Here is a 19415-nt window from a genome sequence, read left to right as displayed (position 1 = left end):
GAAGAACAGTGAAAGTATAAATGAAGAAAAATTAATAGACCACATGGTTGTACAACTAGTAAATATAGCACTGTGTTGCTTGTAACTTATATAGCTGTATGAAAGCAGGGTCACAAAGGAGGAGAAAGGCAAAGTTTCATATACTACCGAATTGTGACCATGATATCAAAATAGATTGTAATAAGTTAAGAGCATTTAAGAAACACTGAAAATATTTTGTTAAAAGTGAAGTAATAGAGGATTAACAATTATGCAGTTGAGTAGCTTTAGCCTACATAGGAACATCATACACAGAAAACCAAGAGACAAATAAAACAATATGACAAAAAGGCAGACACAAATTCAACCCTACCGATAAATTCGTGGGATATAAACACCCCACTGAAAGGTCAAATCATCAGACTAGATGAGCAAAAGTAAGCCCCAACCATATCTTGCTACAAAAGACACACATTTCAAGGCTGAGTCTAGTGATGAAACATGTATCTCATGTACATATCAACCATGTAAAATGACTATTGGCTATAGTGACACATAAGATAATAAATATTTCTTGAGACAAAAGGCGACCACGTATATGATAACAGTTTTACCCCCTTAGAAAGATATAATAATTGTAATAATATTTGTTCTCAACAGTAGAACCACAGAGAACACTAAATAATACCCAAGAGAATGAAATGAGTAATAGATGAAGCATTCATAATGGCTGGACATTTTAATATCCCATTTCCAATAGCTTACAAAAAAGAATCAAGAATGCATAGACTTGTATTTCACTATTAACCAACTTTATCTGATATCTATTTTTCCACCCAGCGATTACAAAATACACATTTAAAAAATTACATGTGAAACATTTTCTGCATGTACTGAGCCACGAAAGAAGTCAAAATAAAAACTAAAGAATTCAAGTCACATAAATACATTATATGATTGTAATTAAATCAAATATTTATATCAGAACATTATCTGAGAATATCCAAATTTTAGGGAAGTTGAATAAGATATTTCTAAATAACAGTGGTGTCAAAGCAAGACTTAAATGTACATATACAAAGTCTCACTGTGTAGCCCTCACTATGCTGACCAGGCTGGCCTCACACTCACAGAGACCCACCTGTTTCTTTGTCTCAAATGTTTGCATGTGTTTTGTTTCTTTTCTGTGTTTGTTTCTGTTTTGAGGCAAAGTTATGTAGCTCGAACCTCCCTTTAACTTATTATGTAGCCACTGCTGGCCTTGAATTCTAAATCTTCCAATAGAGAAAAGCCCAAGCCAGATGGCCATTGTAACACTGATGGCTGAAACGACACCAATCCTTTGCAAATACCCTCAGTAGAGCATTTCTTTCTTTTTATTTTTATTTAATTAATTTATTCAGATTACAGCTCAATTGTTATCCCATCACTTGTACCCTCCCATTCCTCCCTCCCTCCCACTTTCACCCTATTCCCCTTCCCTAGGCCTTTGACCGAGGGGGACCTCCTTCCCCACTATAGGGTCATAGGCTATCAAGTCTCATCTTGGTAGCCTCAACTCTCCCCGGTACGAAAGTGGGAACAGTGGCAAACACCTAGACTCCCATTGCTCTGTTGGCAGAGGCAGCAGAATCAGAAATTCTAGGCCACTGTAGAGTGGTTTGAGAATGCAAGAAGAGGAAGAGATGGTGAAGGGAGTTGGGGTGATGATGCTACTAGATGAACAAAAAAGAAGAATCTTCATCTGGAAATATATCAATGGCACCACAGGGGGCAAAATTACCAAGTGATACCTTTTTGAAGGAGAGGAAACAGGAATCAACAATGTATGAAACAGGTTATGCACCCTGGCTGAGCGTTATTGATCCCAGGAGTGCAACATTGGCTTAACATTTAAGCTCAATTAATGTGATGCATGCTGCTGGCAGAAGAATGGCTCTTCTATGTATCTGTGCTTTAATCCACAAAAACCGTAGATACGTAACAGTACGTGGCAAAGGGAACGTAAGGTTATATAAAAGGCATTAAAAGTACTAGTCTGTTAACCACAATAGGGAGATTTCACTGGGATATCTGGGTATGCCCAATGTAATCAAAAGACTCTTTAGAGATGACAGAGGGCCAGGGCACAGGAGGAGATAGTCAGAATGGTGTCCCATGACAAAGACTGACTCTCCCGTTGGTAGCTTTCAAAACAGGGAGTTGTGAACCAAATTTCACAGGTGGTCACGAAGTGATTGAGTTCACAAAACGGATTCTTCCAGAGAGCCAATAAAAGGAGCACAGCTCTGTGCGTGCACTGCCTTCACCCTAGTGAATAGAAGTCTGTTTTGTGCGGAAATATTTTATTGTTACTGTGAAATCTAAGATGACTCTTTCTTTCTTTCTTTCTTTCTTTCTTTCTTTCTTTCTTTCTTTCTTTCTTTCTTTCTTTCTTTCTTTCTTTCTTTTGTCTTTAATTTGAGTCGTTTGTGCTACATGGGTGATGCTGGACAGACAGTGCTGTCTGTGGATCTGCCCAGGCATACAAACATTCTCTACCCTCAACATGACTTCCAAAACAGTATAAACTGGGAATTTTGCAGCACAAGGCACAATTTGACAATAAGCCCATTTCTACACAACCTGGAGTGCTAGCGCTACTGAGGCAGTTCTGCGTTGGGGAGGCGGTTTAGTTTTCTGTCCTGACCCCTCAGGATTGCCCAGACTCTCCCAAGGGTATGAGAGACCCTATTGGGCTGTGTAGCCTGGTTAGGCTGGGTTCTACTTGCCCAATTGTGCAGGCAAGGACCGCTGTGACCTGTAGCTAGGTTCCTGCTCGGACCCGTTCAGATACGGCAACTGTGTCAGTTCAGTCCCGATGAGTTGGAGGCCGCTGTTTAATTTTCTGTCCTGACCCCTTGGGGCTGTCCAGTTTCTTCCAAGAGTGTGGGAGACCCTGCCGGGCTGTGTAGCCTGGCCAGGCTGGACTCTATCTGCCCAATTGTGCAGCCATGGACCGCTGTGGCCAGTAGCTAGGTTCCTGTCCAGTTGCGTTCAGACTGCGCCGCTGTGGCTGGGTAATGTGTTTACAGCCGCCTCAGCTTCCACGTGGCCTCTGGGGCTTTCTGTGGCCTGGTATGATGTTGGGAGGGTCTGAGGACAGATCCACCCATGTCCCTGAGATTTCCCCAGAACAGGGGCTCTGGTGCTTCACTGCCTGGAGTTCAGTCCCGTATACCGAATTCGGGTTTTAGAAGCCAGCTGCAGTTTGCATGTGGGTTCCGGTCCAGAGTCTGGAGATTGGTTCCCCATCCTCCATGGGCTATTGATTAACCCAGGGCTAGGGTCGCCTGTGGGCTGCACTGTTCAGCAACCTACTCACCTAGTGTTCTCCATTTCTTGTGGTCTGTGGCTCCCAGTCAGGATCCTGGTCCCTAAGTGGTAGGTCAGATACAGTGCATGATAGGTGCCGCCATCTTGGAATCCTTCGAAACACTCAGTTATTTATTTGTTTATTTTGGTTTTTTTGAGACAGGATTTCTCTGTGTAGCCTTGGCAGTCCTGGACCAGACTGGCCTCGAACTCAGAGTGATCCTCCTGCCTCTGCCTCCCAAGTGTTGGGTTAAAGGCATGCACCACCACTGCCTGGCTCTCTCTTTTGGTTTTTTTAAAAAATATTTTTGTTAGTCATTTTAATGTAGATAAATGCATTACTTTGTTTTTCCATGGTAAGTCTTAATGTTTATATTGAACATAGAAAGTCTTATCTTTCCATTCACGGTTCAGAAAGATGTTTGCTAATAGACTTTGCAGTTGGAGAAAACAGCCAATTCAAAGGCATACCAGCTCAGAGAGCATGCGGGCTTCACAGTGCTTTCAAAGCTCCTGGGCCTTCACTGAAATAGCCTCTCCCTCTAAAGTCCTCCTTGCTTCTTTACCTTGCAATATTGATATTGTGTCTAAATCCAGGAAAAGCCTGCAAAAGCCAGCTAGAAATGGCCTTTCCATCATGTTTACCTTCACTTTAAAGCTACTACGTGCTTCCGTTAGAGGTTTATGTCTTTCATTCTAAAAAAAAAAAAAAAACCACACACACACAAAGAGAGAGAGAGAAGAAAAGAAAACAACAACAACAACAACAACAACAACAACAAATGTAGCGCCCATCATCCAGTTTGTTCTCTGGAATCTAGAGAGAGAAAGGACCAATCTGTACTCTCGGTTGATGATGCTTTTAGTTCAGAGTGTGGCATGAACTAGTTGCATAGCCCACCTGCTTAAGTGTGTTTGCTCATTTACTTATTCAACACCAAAATAGATGTGCAAATAGATAGGCTGTTGGGTTCTTAGGATACTTTTTGATGAGGGAAGGAATCATACTTAAAATAATGTGGTAAGATTGAACAACAGGCAAGAGGCACACATACTGAAAATAATACATGATAAAACTTGAGAGATTTTTTCAAAATTAAGAAAAATTTTAGCAAGAATATCAATAACCAGTCAGTACGACACAATGCTATGGAGATTCGGGCAAAGAAGTCATATGGCGGGCTTCATAAATATCGCTTTGTGTACTATAAAGTCAATGAGACTGTAAATCTCACTAAAATCATGATCAGAGAGGTTTCATCCAGCAACTAATGAAAACAGATACAGGTACAGATAACAAACATGTGGTGGAGCTTGGGGCATCCTGTCGAAGAGGGGAAGGAAGGACTGTAGGAACCAGAGGGGTCAAGGATACCACAAGAAGACCTACAGAATCAACTAACCTGAGCACACAGGGACTGTCAAGCAGGGAGCCCACATGGGACTGACCCAGGCATTCTACACCTGTGTTACAGCTGTACAGCTTGGCCTTCTTTCAGGACTCATCACATAGCAGTGTGTGCAGGGGATGTCTCTGACTCTGTTGCCTGCCTTTGGGACCCTGTTGTCCTACTGGGCTGCCTCATCTAGCCTCAATAGGAGAGGCAACTTGATATGACAGAGGGGCCTGCCCTTTTCTGAAGAGAAATGGAGGAGTGAATGAAGGGGATGTGGGGAAGGGTTGGGTAGGAGGGCAGGAGAGAGGGGAAACTGAGGTCAGAATAAAAAATAAAAATCTAGAAAGAATTAGAGAAGGAAGGAAGGAAGGAAAAGAGAAGAGACCAAGTTTTTTTCCAAATGCATATGGTCTTTATTTATTTACAACAAACTATATACATTGAAGACACTTATGAAAAAATCAGGAAAGCCATATGTAAAAGTTACATTCAAAATGTTTAGCTCATTTGTATTTGGCAACCTTGAAGAAAATACTATCTATCCTATCTAGGTGGGTCTAAGGTGTTGTACCTAAGTCATTCTCTATCATATCTTGTATTTAACAACTTAAAAAACATCTAGACATTAACACATTTTCTTAAATCCTAAACAACTTAAACCTAACTGTGAAACTATAACTATCTAGTAGTCAACACCATCAGAGATTAGGGAAGGAATAAAAGTATTACTTAAGTATGAAGTACAGACAAACAACTTTCAAAACTAAGAGATGACAGAGGCAGTTTACTGCCTGGAGAGTCACCCAAAACTCTATAAGGTTGGAGCATCATCTCCATCCTTCTGGCCCAGTATATCTGGCAGACATAATGGAGAAGCAGGAAATGTGAAGGACTTGCTTACGCTGTCATGGCAGAGCTTGGCAGTCAACTCACCCTGTGTTCACGCCTTGTCCATTTTGGACAGCATGTTGTCTGTAGAGAGAGCTGAGGCATGTTTGCCCAATAGCTAGCTTGCCATTAATGAAGCTATCCCAGAAAGGAGATTTTATTAGGCTCATCATTGTTTTTAAGGTTGGCTGTGGGTATTGGCAGCAGCTGACATGCTTCAAGTAAAAAAAATCCTTAGATTAATAAAAAATATCTCTAAATGCCATATTCTGTAGGAAGAGACCAGTTTTAAAAATGACAAAACTTCCTGGGCAATGTAGCATAGGCCTTTAATCTCAGAACTCCAGAGGAGGCAGAGGCAGAAGGATCTCCATGAGTTCCAGGACAGCCTGTCTACAGCCAGGGTCATACAGTGAGACCCTGTCTCAAAGAAACATTGCAAAAATAGCAGTAACACATATGAACAATATTAATGGCTCTGTAAAGATAGAGTACAGACAGATTCTAGATTGGAATTTGGAGGCAGAGCCAAAAGGATATACCTTGTGGTTGGCTGTTTGGAGTTAAGGAAAAGGAAGCATCCAAGGATATCCTAGGTGTACTACTTTCCTTGAGCCACCTAACTGTTACCTACTGAGTAGCTGTAATTATTAGTTTAGGACATTTAATAAAATACCACAGACTGAGGGACTTCAACAACAGTAATGTGCTTTCTTGCTAAATGCTACAATTCCATGGTCACGGCGTCCACAAATATCATTCCTGATTAGGGTTTGTATCCATTACTAAGTTTCTATGCTAATATGGCTTTCTTCTGTGCACACCTTAATTACTGCATTAAGGCCCCCTTTCTTCTGAGATCGCCTAACATAATTACCTGCTCAAAGATCCCGTTACGAATGCAGTAACATTGGAAGTTGAAGCTCACAGCTTAGCCCATGGCTTTGTGCAAGAGGAAGGTGTTGTGTTGCAGGTCGAGAAGCTAGCCTGACATTGAGCTTCCTCCGGTCACGTTGGTTGTTCTGAGGGTGCAGGGGATGCTCCACCCTATGCTTCTTCCCACAGCTCCTAAGTCTCGGTCTGTGTGCTATTCAGAATATGTTGAGGAAAAACATCATGATTTCCTATGCAAAATGGGAATGCCCATCATATTTACATTGTCAATGTTATAGTATCCGGGATAGTGACATAAAGAAGCCATAGGACATAGAACATGAAAAGACAGATTGATACGGTACTATATAACAGAACCTCAGGACATGTACACATGTACACACACATTTTCTTTGCTTTATAAGATTAATTTTATTATGTATGTATGTATGTATGCATGTATGTATGTGTGTATCTGTGTGTGTGTATGTGTGTGAGAGAGAGACAAAGAGGGAGAGACAGAGACAGAGAGACAGAGAGAGTGACAGACAGACACAGAGACAGAGACAGAGACAGAGACAGAGACAGAGACAGAGAGAATATGCGTACAGGTCTGAGGAGAAACCAGAAAACGTCAAGATTCCCTCATGCTGGAGTTAGAGGCAACCTGCATGATAGGAACTGAATTTGTTCCATTTTCTCTTGATAACAAACTATCACCAAACACATAAGTTGCAAAGAAAACAATCTGATTTAGGCTCACATTTTTATGCAAAGGTGAGAAAATCAGTGCTGAGCTTGTAGGCAGTCTCAAGGCAGTGAACGGATTACTTGGGAAGAGGTGCAGAGTGATCACACTTGACCATATTCACACTCTAAGTAATATAAGATCATAATACTCCCCAACAGTTTGAACCTTAATAAGCTCATCTATTTTTAATCACCTCAAAAAGTCACCTAAACAATATATTCAGATTAGGCTTCTACTTTTATACTTCACAATGAGGAATGCATTTCAACAGAATGAAGCCTTGGAGGCCATAAAAACCATATTGGCTCCATAGCAACTTCTGTCCAAGGTTTCATGAATCTGCTATAGGTCCTCAGGCATTCCCCTGTGCATAAGGGAGGAGTGCTGTAGGGATACAGAGGCCTGATTTTCAAATAAGGCCGGATACTAACATACTTGGGCCCAGTGATTACACAAGAATGTCGTTAAGATACTTTTAAACCACAAAACTCCATTTGTAGTTAATGTAACTGGAAAGATGGCAGTTATATCTGTGGAAACAGGCAGGATAATGGCAGGTGGTAAAATTTTCTTCCATGTAAGTTACAAGTGAAAGGCCAATCAGGCACCTATATTTTAGGGTAAAATGTAAATAGCTACAAGTAATAATTTATATTAGGCAAAGAGGTATGTGTGTGTTTATGTCTCTGTGTGTGTGTTACAGAGAGGGGGGGGAGATCACCTCAGGTATAAAAGGATATACATTAAAACTAAATTCTGAGTCCTATTCCCTTCAATGTTGAGAAGAACACTGGGGCCTTTGGAGACTTGGAGACTTGGGATACTTTTGGCTGTTCAGCGCTCTGCTTCAAGATACTCCTAGAGAGGACTGCTCAAGGGAAGGCTTCGGGGCTGTGGGCTCCAACTGAGGCTCCAGGTTCTGGGTGCTCCAGGATCCAGCAGAAGAAAATCTGCTGATTACACCAGGAGAAACATTCCTCGGAACTGATCTTCTTAAGGTATTGTATTCTTTAATCTTCTTTTCCTATTGTTTAGGTTAGTCAAGTTATCAGTGAGGTACTCTCAGTTAATAAGTTCGTAATAAAATATATTTGCTAAGAAAACTGAGCCTGCAAGTGGTGCCCAATGTGCTTTGGGCATCATGGGTAACTTAACTTCTAATGTTGTGGAGGAAGATAGTGGTTTTCAGGAGACAGTAATGCTTTTTCAGGGTGTCAGCAAAATCGCAAAGTCCTTTCCTGCCTTACACCCAGACAGAATCTTTTGTTTTTTCTTGGTCTTTTTACTGTGTAACGTATTTTAAAAGATTGGAAGAAAGAACGATAAGATGCAAAAACCGGAAGGGTCAGTAAATTCCATCCTTCTAGAAAAGATAGCAGAATTGGCAGTACAACTAGAAAATTTGAAGGTAGAGATTGAACCAAATAGAAAACAAATTGCGCCATTGACAAAGGAGAAAAACCTGGTAACTGAGAGCAAGTGTTTCCCACAATTGCCTCCCCACAATGCTCCATGGGCCAGGTGGTCAGAACACCAACATGTGGAAGGGGGCGGAGAGAAACTGGAAGCTGGAAAGGCTGTAAAAAACACTACAGGAACAGGAGAGCAGAAAAACAAAAGGGTCTTTGGAGAAAAATGGTCCCATAGAGGAACCCCCGAGAGTCACACCACCACTATCAGCTTTTCCTGTGCTGTTGGATGCGTGCCTGCTCAAAATGGTGCTGAGGGCTATGATGAGATGGTATGGAGTCCACTAGATATGTTAGATTTAAAACAGTTTAAGGAATCTGTCGTCAGGTATGATGACTACATTCCGCTTTCATCAAAGAAATGTTGAACAACCGGGCCACACAGCATAGACTTGTCCCGCAAGATTGGAAAAGTTTGGTTTCTGTGGTATATGAGGTGGTGCAACAACTGCAATGGTTGTTATGGTGGTGAAAGGAGGCAGAGAGAATAGAACAATAGGAGGAGGGGGATTAATGTTAGTACAGAGCAATTACTTGGTGAAGACTGATATGCTGACTTAAGACAAGTCCAATATGATGATACAGTGATTGAATGATGTCATGCTGCAGCCTTAAGAGCTTGGGACATGGTGGAGGAACCTGGGGAAGCCTTCATAGAAGTTTTGCAGAGATTTGGATCAGCACTAGATAGAGCAATAGCAGACGCTGACACCAAACAGCTGTTGAAACTCATTATGGCATACGAGAATGCTAACACAGAATGTAAGAGGGCGATTAGACCCTTAAAGGAGAGAGGAGCTCCATTAGATGAGTGGGTAAAAGAAACAGTTAATATTAGCTTTCCAGAACATCACAACAATATGGTAGGTCAAGCTGTGGCCAGAGGTCCAAGATACCATAACACCTGGTGCTTTAAGTGCGGCAGATTTGATCATATAAAAAGAAACCGTAAGGTTAAAAGTGTCAGCCCTCAAAATAACAGGGGCACTCAATGTGGAGTAAATGATGCTCGTAGGGCAGAACAAGGGGCATCTGGCCATGATGATTATGAGGTGCTGAGACTTCCAGGGTATTATAGCCGATGTGGGAAAGGAAAACACGGGGCTAGAGATTGTCAATCCAAAAGAGAAGTGCAAGGTAATATCTTACTGCTGGGAAATGGCAGGAGGGGCCCATTGGTTTGGAGCCCCACCACCAACAATACAAGCCTAATTCTTCTAACCAGTCCAGAAGTAATGGACACAAAGGAAAATGTGGATTAGGTGTTAGTGATCTAATGCGTGCAGCAGAGCCTTGGATCTGGCCTCAGATATATCTATTACATTATTTCCACAGGTTGACTGTTACAAACTGATTACTGGTGTTTATGGCTCTTTGCCTTTAGGGACAGTAGGAATGGTTCTAGGAAGAAGTGGATTGACTTCTCATGGTCTTATTGTACATACCGGTATCACAGATGGGAATTGTAAATAGGAAATAAAAATCACAGCATGTGTAAAGAAGGAGATGTGAATTAATGCAGGGAAAGAATTTCTCAGCTATTTGGTTTCCCTACATTAAGAGCAAAGCCTCTCCAATAGAACGAACAGGTGCGTTCAGAAGTACAGGGAAACATGTGCTCTGGCAAACAATCATTAATGATCAGAGACCTAAATTAATAATACAAATGAATGGTGTTGAGTTAAAAGGTTTGGTTGATACCAATGCAGACATCATGATTATTTCAAACAAATGTTGGAATCCAATTTGGCCACTTCAGAAGGTTTATACAGAAATTATAGGGATTGGTAAATTATCTCAAATACAACAAAACATATGGTGGTTTAAGTGTGTGGGACCAGAAGGGCAAACATGGAAGTTGAGACCCTGTGTGGCTGACATACCCATAACTCTGTGGGGAAGGGATCTCTTACAATAATGAGGGTACTCAGATTAATATTCCTGCAATCACAGCAATCAACGATGATGAAGCTAGGGGTGAAATGGCGCATGCTTCTGGGGAAGGTATTAAAATGAATAATCAGGAGCAACCGCAAGCTATGCCCATTGTCCAAACTGAGACAGATATTGACTTTCCAAGTTTATAAGAGGGGCCACTGCTGATGTACCAACAGCCTTGCCCCTAAAATGGATCTCAAACAGCCCTGTGTAGCAAGAGCAGTGGCTCTTAACAAAAGAAAAATTGCAGGCACTTCATCATTTAGTACAAGACCAACTGGAGGCTCAGCATATAGAAGAGTCTACTAGCCCTTGGAATTCCCCTGTGTTTGTGGTTAAAAAAAAAAAAAAGATGTCAGGCAGCTGGAGGATGATAACAGATTTAAGAGCAGTAAATAAGGTAATCCAACCAATGGGTCATTTACAGCCTAGAATTCCTTTACCTTCCCTGTTACCTAAGTCTTGGCCTATAATAGTGATCAGTTTAAAAGATTGGTTTTTTGTTTGTTTGTTTGTTTTATGATACCTTTGCATGAGAAAGATAGGGAAAAGTTTGCTTTCTCAGTACCAACACTGAACAGTTGTGGTCCAATGAAGAGATACCATTGGATGGTACTCCCACAGGGAATGTTGAATAGCCCTATGTTATGCAGAAATTTCATTCAAAGACCATTAGAAATACTTCATAAGCAGTTTTCTCAATCTATCATTTACCATTACATGGATGATATTCTGTTGGTTGATTCTGATTCAGAGAATTTAGAAAAAATGTTTAAAGAAGTACAAAGCATTCTGCCATGCTGAGGATTACAAATTGCTGTAGAAAAAAATACAAAGAGGAGATTCAATTACCTATTTAAGCTATAAGATAACTGAACAAAATATTAGACCCCAAAAGGTACAGATCTATAGAGATCAGCTGCAAACACTAAATGATTTTCAAAAAGTAATGGGAGACACTAACTGGTTAAGAACTACAATTGGGCTAGCTACCTGTGAGTTAAGTAACTTATTTCAAACATTACAAGGGGATTCAGATTTAAACAGTCCAAGATGTCTAACAGCTGATACGGAAAAGGAGTTGACGTTGGTAGAGCAAAAACTGCAAAAGGCATATGTGGATAGAATTGATCTGAAACTTGGTTGCATCCTGGTTATTTTGCCTTTAAAACATCCTCCTTCTGGGCTCCTTATGCAAAGGGAAGATAGAATTATGGAAAAGGTTTTCCTAGCAAATAAACAAAGTAAGAAGTTGAAAATGTATATCAAAAAAATTTCTGAGTTGATTACAAATGGAAGAATAAGATTGTGTCAACTATCAGGGACAGACATGGTGGAAATTGTGGTGCCTTTACTAGTTCAGAAATCATGTCACCATGAGTGATTAATGAAGATTGGCAAAGGGCTTGTAGTAACTATTTGGGGGAAATTAATAACAAATACCTGAAAAAGAAAACCTATACAATGTATAAAGAAAACAATTGGATCCTTCCAAGTATTGTAAAGGGGACACCAATACCAGGGACACTCACCTTCTACATGGATGCAAATAAGATGGGTATGGCTGGTTATAAGTCTGATAAAAAGACTAAGGTGATCAAAAGTCCATTTATTTCCATCCAAATATCAGAATTACATGTAATCCTTATGATACTGTTAGATTTTCCTGAATCTCTTAATATAATCACTAACTCTCAGTATGCAATAAGAGTCATTCTGCATATAGAAACTGCTGAATTTACTCCTGATAACTCCAAATTGACTATATTATTTATAGAACAGCAACAGGTCATCCGAAGTAGGAACTATCCCTTGTATATTACTCATATTCAATCCCATACAAGTTTACCAGGTCCATTGGCACAAGGAAATGAGGAAATTGCCCAATTATTAATAGGGAATGTGCTCGAAGCCTCAAAATTTCATGAGAAACATTATGTTAATGGTAAGGGTTTGAAGAAAAGGTTCCCTATGACTTGGCAACAAGCCAGAGAAATAATTAATAGGTGTCCTACGTGTTTGTTGTATAATCAATGCCCTTTACCTGCTGGAGTTAACCCTAGGGGTACAAAAAGGAATGAAATCTGGCAGATAAATGTGTTTCATTTTGCAGAATTTGGAAAACTAAAATATGTACACCATACTATCCAGACCTATTTAGGATTTAGATGGGCAACTGCCCTAAATTTTTAAAAGGCTGATTGTGTAATTACTCATTTATTGGAAATGATGGCAATTATGGGAATACCTGCACAAATAAAAACTGATAATTTTCCTGCATATGTGTACCTTAAGATGAAGAAATTCTTTACATGTTATAATATTAAGCAATTACTCATATGCCACACAATCCAACAGGGCAGGCAGTTGTTGAAAAAGCTAATCATATCTTAAAAGAGATGCTTATTAAACAAAAAGGAAGGGTAAAGAACTCCAGGGACAGATTAAATAATGCTTTGTTGACTTTCTGAATGTTGGTGAAGGGACAACAGCAGCTGAAAGACATTGTGTTATTCAAAAAAACTGAGGAATTAAGACAACCAATTTACTATAAAGATTTATCGAGCATGGACTGGAAACCTGCAAAAGTTTTGAGGTGGGGCCGGGGTTATGTCTATATATCTATGGAGTGAAAAAATATGGTTGCTGACAAAACTCATAAAGATAAGATGTGACCAGGAAATACCTCTTAGTACATAACACATGAATGCATTAATATAGCAATGGAATAATAAGGGATACCTGGTCCTTATGAAATTCTTTCTTGCAGCTTGGATATTACAGCTTAAACAGATGTATAACATTGATGGCTTACACCTGCTCAAAAACAGGGCAGACATTTATCTTTAATTTGTACATCTTGAAAATTCCGTGTGTGTGTGTGTGTGTGTGTGTGTGTGTGTGTGTGTACTTATACTAAAATTGTGTAAGTTTGCTTATTGTCAGAACAAAAAACAGATAATTATGAAGACAAAGCAGGTAGCCCGAGCGATTCAACATCAAAGACTGCTTCAGCTACTATTTCCTCAAGAAATTGCATGTCTATCGACTTTAAAAATGGCTAGCCCCAAGGATCGATCCAAAAAAGACTGGACAAAACAGATACAGCTAGCTTTTGCAGCACTTGGCCAATATCTTATTTTTCTATGGGTACCCAAAAGATTTTTCCCCCAAACAGCAAAAAGTAATTTTAAGAGCATGATGTCCCCATTCCCAATATGTAGGGTGGTGGTTTTTGGTGGGTTATCAATGTCCATTTTTGCCTAGGGGGGTTAGTTGTAAGTTAATAAAAGTTTCATTTAAGGATTTCTTCTATCACTCTTTCTCTCTTATTTTTCTATTTTATCTAACATTAGGGAATAAAGGATGACGAAGGGACAATATAAGGAAAGAATATAAGGTAGGGTATAGATTTATAGAATAAAAAGTAGATTATTGAATCTGCTAGCCTCAAATAATTTATATTGGTGTTCAAATATTTCATATTGGTATTATAGATTGACAGGAATTTAAGTTTTTTCTTTTTCAACATTTGCTTTATGTATTGTATATGGTATGTTAATGGAAACTTAAATTGTATATTGTACACTGGTAGAAACTTAAGATCATTTTGTTTGACATTTATGTAATGTATTATACATGTACAACTTATTTGAACAGGTGAAAAATAACTGTTATAACTTGCTCAGTATGGTCAGAGATAGAAATTGTTAGTTGGTCACTTATAAATCTGATTAATAATAAATTACTTAATTATAGAATAAGCTTTATTAAGTTTTTTGTATATGTTTCCAAAGGAATAGATTGATGATGGATAGAATAGATAGATAGATGGTCTTCAAACACTTCAGAGATCCACAGAAAATGGCATTCAATAATAAAGGTCTTTTAATACAAAGAGACACATCCGTTCCTGGCAGCACCTCGAGTCTAATCATGCAGCCATCAAGAAAAGATAGTGGCAGATAGCCACTGGTCTGAGGAACTTTGCTTATCTCTACTGCTGATGACAGAATGACCGTCCACTATGATCAAGCCTGATACTGAGAAATTAGCTGCCCAGCCTTGCAGGGATTACGTGGGCCAATACTTCAGGATTCCTGCTTCAGAGCAGTCTTTAAGATGCCTTGGGCTGGCTGGCTGAAGGCTGGGATGCCCCAACAATGGAGAGGAACTTGTGACTGTCCAGACACTCAGCTCTCTGTCCTATCAATACTTTTGGAAGTTGCTTGCCTGCACTTCCTTCATATTAAACAGTTTTTCCTTCTGGAATCTCTTATGGGGTTGAAGACTAGATAGTAACAGTAGTAATATAAGTTTAGTTTGAAAAAATGTAGATATTAGGATAAGAATCAGTAGCATAGGATAGATAGTTGAATAATTTCTTAAAAATTTTAACTACAAACAGACTGACTGCTCCTTGTAAATGTGACTTACTGGATAATTCTTATTTTGTTGTATATAACTTATTTTATTTAATAGAAAGGGGAGATGAAGGAGAGATAAACATGCTTTTGTTTAGATCACAAGTTGGGGATGAGAAAAAGACTTGTGAGAGAGCAGATGATGTTTATCCCCTTAGAAGTCGAACCACCATGTGGGGGAGATTGGTTATTAACCAGCTGAAAAACACGCTTGAACAAATTCTGAGAGGAGGTATATATGTGAGCCAAAAACAAGAGGCGGATCCTTTGGAGACGGGGATAATTTCAGCTGTTCATTCCTGTGCCTCAAGATGCTCCTAGAGAGAACTGCTGGAGGGAAGGCTTCGGGGCTCTGGGCTCCATTTGAGGCTATGGGTTCTGGTTGCTCCAGGTTCCTGCAGAAGAAATCCTGCTGATTACACCAGGAGAAACGTTCCTTGGAACTGATCTCCTTATGGTTTCATTACTGTATTTTTTTAAACTTCTTTTCCTATTATTTAGGTTAATCGGGTTATCAGTGAGGTACTCTCAGTCAATAAGTTCATAATAAAATCTATTTGCTAAGAAAATTGAGCCTACAGGGAAGAGTCAGGCAGATATCTTGGTGACTGAGAGAAGAACATACAGTGACTAGAGGAGGGAACCAAGGAAGAAGACCCAATTGGACCAGGAAAATAAAAGGAAAGATGCAACCAATTAGGAGGGTCTGGTCTCCCAGCATGTTCACCCTTTCACAGGATCAGTGCTTGCTCTGTGCCTTCATAGGAGCACAGGGGTGGGGGAGGAGCTGAAGTTTGACTTAGAGATGACTAACATGTGTTTCTTCACCTGTTTCTTGTTTTTAGGATCCTGGAGAGCTTCAGAGAACAGATGAAGTCTCTGCTGTCAATCAACTGTCTTAACCTTACCTTGTAAACCCAGGAGTCAACAAAGGGATTCATAGATGGTCCAGGTAAAAAGTCAAAGTATTGTCTTGTTCTCCACCCTAAATCCCAGATGGACATGGCTGGACACTGGCCATTGGCAGGTGACACATGTGGAATAAAAAATCAGCCCTAAACCAGAAAACCACACCATTTTTCTCAAGGCATTTACTGTGCACGAGTACCCTCCCTACACAGGCTTGCCTAGCAGATGGCATACCCAATGCCTCAGGTTTAAATCATCCCATGATACCAGCCCTCTCTGAAAACCTAGAGGCTATTTCCTTGCTGAAGTCCTACCCCACTCCCAGTCAGGTGAATTTCCAGCACCTCTTCCACCTACCTTCCCCACAGGATGGAACTTGGATTACACAAACACTTGAATTCGCTATTCTAAATACTGCAATTTGCCTGTCCCGTCTGCTGACCTCTGCCTCTCTGTATTTGACATGTTTTGATTCTGTAGGGTTGTGGGTTTTGTTTCATCACCAAGGTGACTATGTGGTTAATTACCCTTTGACTTTTGGGGTCAAGGCCTCCATCTGGGCAGGAAACATCAATGACTCCAGAAATTTCACCCATTCACCACCCCCATGTCTCTGCAGTGTCAGGACTTGTGTGTGCCATGGAGGAATGTCCAGAGGCTAACTGGAGCCACCAAATTATTGGTAGTGTATTGAGCTGTCTCATCCACCAAGTTTCATTAGCTCCCCAGTTTCATCAGACTGCAGCTGTGCCAGGGGCCAGATCTACTGGTAGAAGGGTCTCACCCCAAGGACTAAGCCTAAACCCATTTACTGGTTAAGGTTCATAAGCTTAGGATAAGTTTATACTTGAGCCAGAAAGACAGAGCAGAGGTGGAATGCTGTCTTGCCTGATCATCTCAGCTTCTGTGCAGGGCTACAAGCCAGTCTTTATTTCCCACATGATCATGTCTCAAGTAACTGATTTTCTTTGGGCAACATTTTCCTAGTGTTGACTAAGCACCAGGGTCACAAGCCTTGAATATTTGTGGAAAGCCAGTTGAGTCGCGCAAGGCCCTCACTTCTGGAAGTTGTGGGAACATCTAAGACCTGAGCCAACCTCTACCCATCATGGGAACACTTTAAAAGAGCACTGATGCGCTTATGGCAGGTGCTGAACAAAGTCAAGAATGCTCTAGGAGAGCCAGGGGCTCTTCCCACTGGGGCACTTCCCACCTGGGGTTCTTCCCACCTGGGGCTCTTCCCACCTGGGGCTCTTCCCATCTGGGGTTCTTCCCACCTGGGGCACTTCCCACCTGGGGCTCTTCCCACCTGGGGCTCTTCCCACCTGGGGCTCTTCCCATCTGGGGCTCTTCCCATCTGGGGCCCTTTCCTCATGGAACCCTTTCCACTTGGGGCCCTTTCCATCTGGGGTTCTTCCCACCTGCGGCTCTTCCCACGTGGAGCCCTTTCCACCTGCATTGTGGGCAAAGATGCAGAGACAAAAGGGAAGAACTTTGTGCTGCTTATGATATTGGCGATGCACGAGGGCAGAAAGTTGCAGAACCTTTGTATCATACCCAATGGTTCACCAAAGCTGAAGGCAGAGTGCATGCTGAGAGGAAAGAAACAACTACAGAGGGAAGGAAAAGATAGGACCAATAAGGGGGGACTGGGATTGCATTGCATAACAATAGATGATCATGCAGCAGAGCCTTGCTTACTGTTCCTGCTGAAAAGCCCAATCATTTAACATCCCCTGTGGCATAGTCAATCCAAACCTAGCTCTGAATCTGAGAGTTGATTTTTAATTTGGTGTTTGAGAATGAATAACATGTACTTTGATCAGTCTGTCCTTCTCCCTCTCCCCTAACTCCACACATTACTTTTCTCACCACCACTCTCTGCTCATGGGATCTCTTCAGTGCAGCCAGTGTGTGCATCTGTGTGGAGTCATTCACTGGGACACAGACAGCCTAGGAGAGTCTACATTGCCAGAAAAATCAACCCTCTTTCTCCTTCCAGCAGCCATCTGTTGTCATTGATGACTGGTGTTTGAGGTTAAAGTCTTGGGACCACTCCATGGCGATGTGTAATTTGGGAGGCAAGAGTAATTCTAGGTCAGTTAGTGCAAGGTGAGGCTTCTGGCCACACACATTAATCCTTCATCAGGCGAGCAGGCTCTTGCTTCAGTTAGTCAGAAGTCAAGTGCCAGAGAGCCTGAAGTGAGGGTTATCAGTGGGGTCTATCAGGCTGTCCTCTGACAGAGTTAGAATCCCAGCAGGAGCTGGGAGTGCAACAGGGGCTCAGGAGCAAGGCTTCAGGTGGCTTGAGATCACAGTGGGTGGGACAGTTATTAACAGGAACATGTCTCCAGCTCAGTCAGGGTGAACAATACCCACAGGCTACAACATGTCAAGCCTACTTTCCCCTTCATTGTCCGCAAGATACACTTCAAAACATTGCTCAATACATAGCCCTGGCTGTTAGCTGCTACTGTGGCATGAAAAGATGTGGAGGAAGGGTGTGGACTGAAGCTGATAGTCTTAATAATACTCTTCCTTTTTTATTATAAAATGCACTTGGGACTAAGAATCTTTATACATGTTGGATGCCATAGAAAACTCATGAATATGCAGCTGTAAATCTGTGTATATATAATATTCCATTATATATAAGCCAAGTCTTGTCCTTTCTATGTGGAAATGAGCAAGTGTAGAAGTTAAATTAAACCATGTCTGGAAGCTCTTGTGAATTTCATCATTTCCCCTGCGTGAGCCACACTAATATGTAACTCCTGAGCTCTCCCTGGAGGGTGAATTGAACTTGGCCTCATGTTGAAAAGATAAACAAGGTCAAACTGACTCTACCACCCCATGTCTCCTCACTGGGTTATAGTGAGGTGCTTTCAGCTTGGGGCCACTTTATTGACATTGTTGCTGGAGTGGAGAAACACAGGAGAGGGTACAGAGCCACCTACTTTGAATCTTAGAGCTAATGACTACTGTGTTGAGGATGGAGAAGGCAGGCTAGGTCCCGGGGCTTCCTTTCCAGGCTCTTCAATCTAGAAGGTTTTGCAGCTGTTCTGTGGTGTTCGAGAGAAGGACAGAGCTCCTGGGCTGCAGCTGTTGACTCCTGTGCTCACAATCTCTGGAGAACTTCTCTGTGCCTCTACTTACCCTCAGCTGGTAGGAGTTGAGCATTTGCAGGAGGGGAAACAACTAAAGCAGGAAACTCTGGTGAGTGCCAGCATTTGACAAACTACCTGACAAAGTGAGTGTGACTGTGCTCAGCCATTGCAGGGCTGCTCAAGGAGGTTATCTCCAAGAACAGCCACATTCTAAGCAGTGGGCGGAAGCAGTCATGCCCACAGGTGGCCTCAGGCCTCCTGGAATTCCCATGCCTTCCTAAGAAGCGCTCAATCTTACCGCTGTCCTCAGCAGTCCTGTGCTTTGT

Source organism: Acomys minous (assembly GCF_964271855.1).
Source record: "Acomys minous genome assembly, chromosome: 7".
Classification (NCBI taxonomy): domain Eukaryota; kingdom Metazoa; phylum Chordata; class Mammalia; order Rodentia; family Muridae; genus Acomys; species Acomys minous.
Note: the sequence above shows the minus strand (reverse complement) of the source record.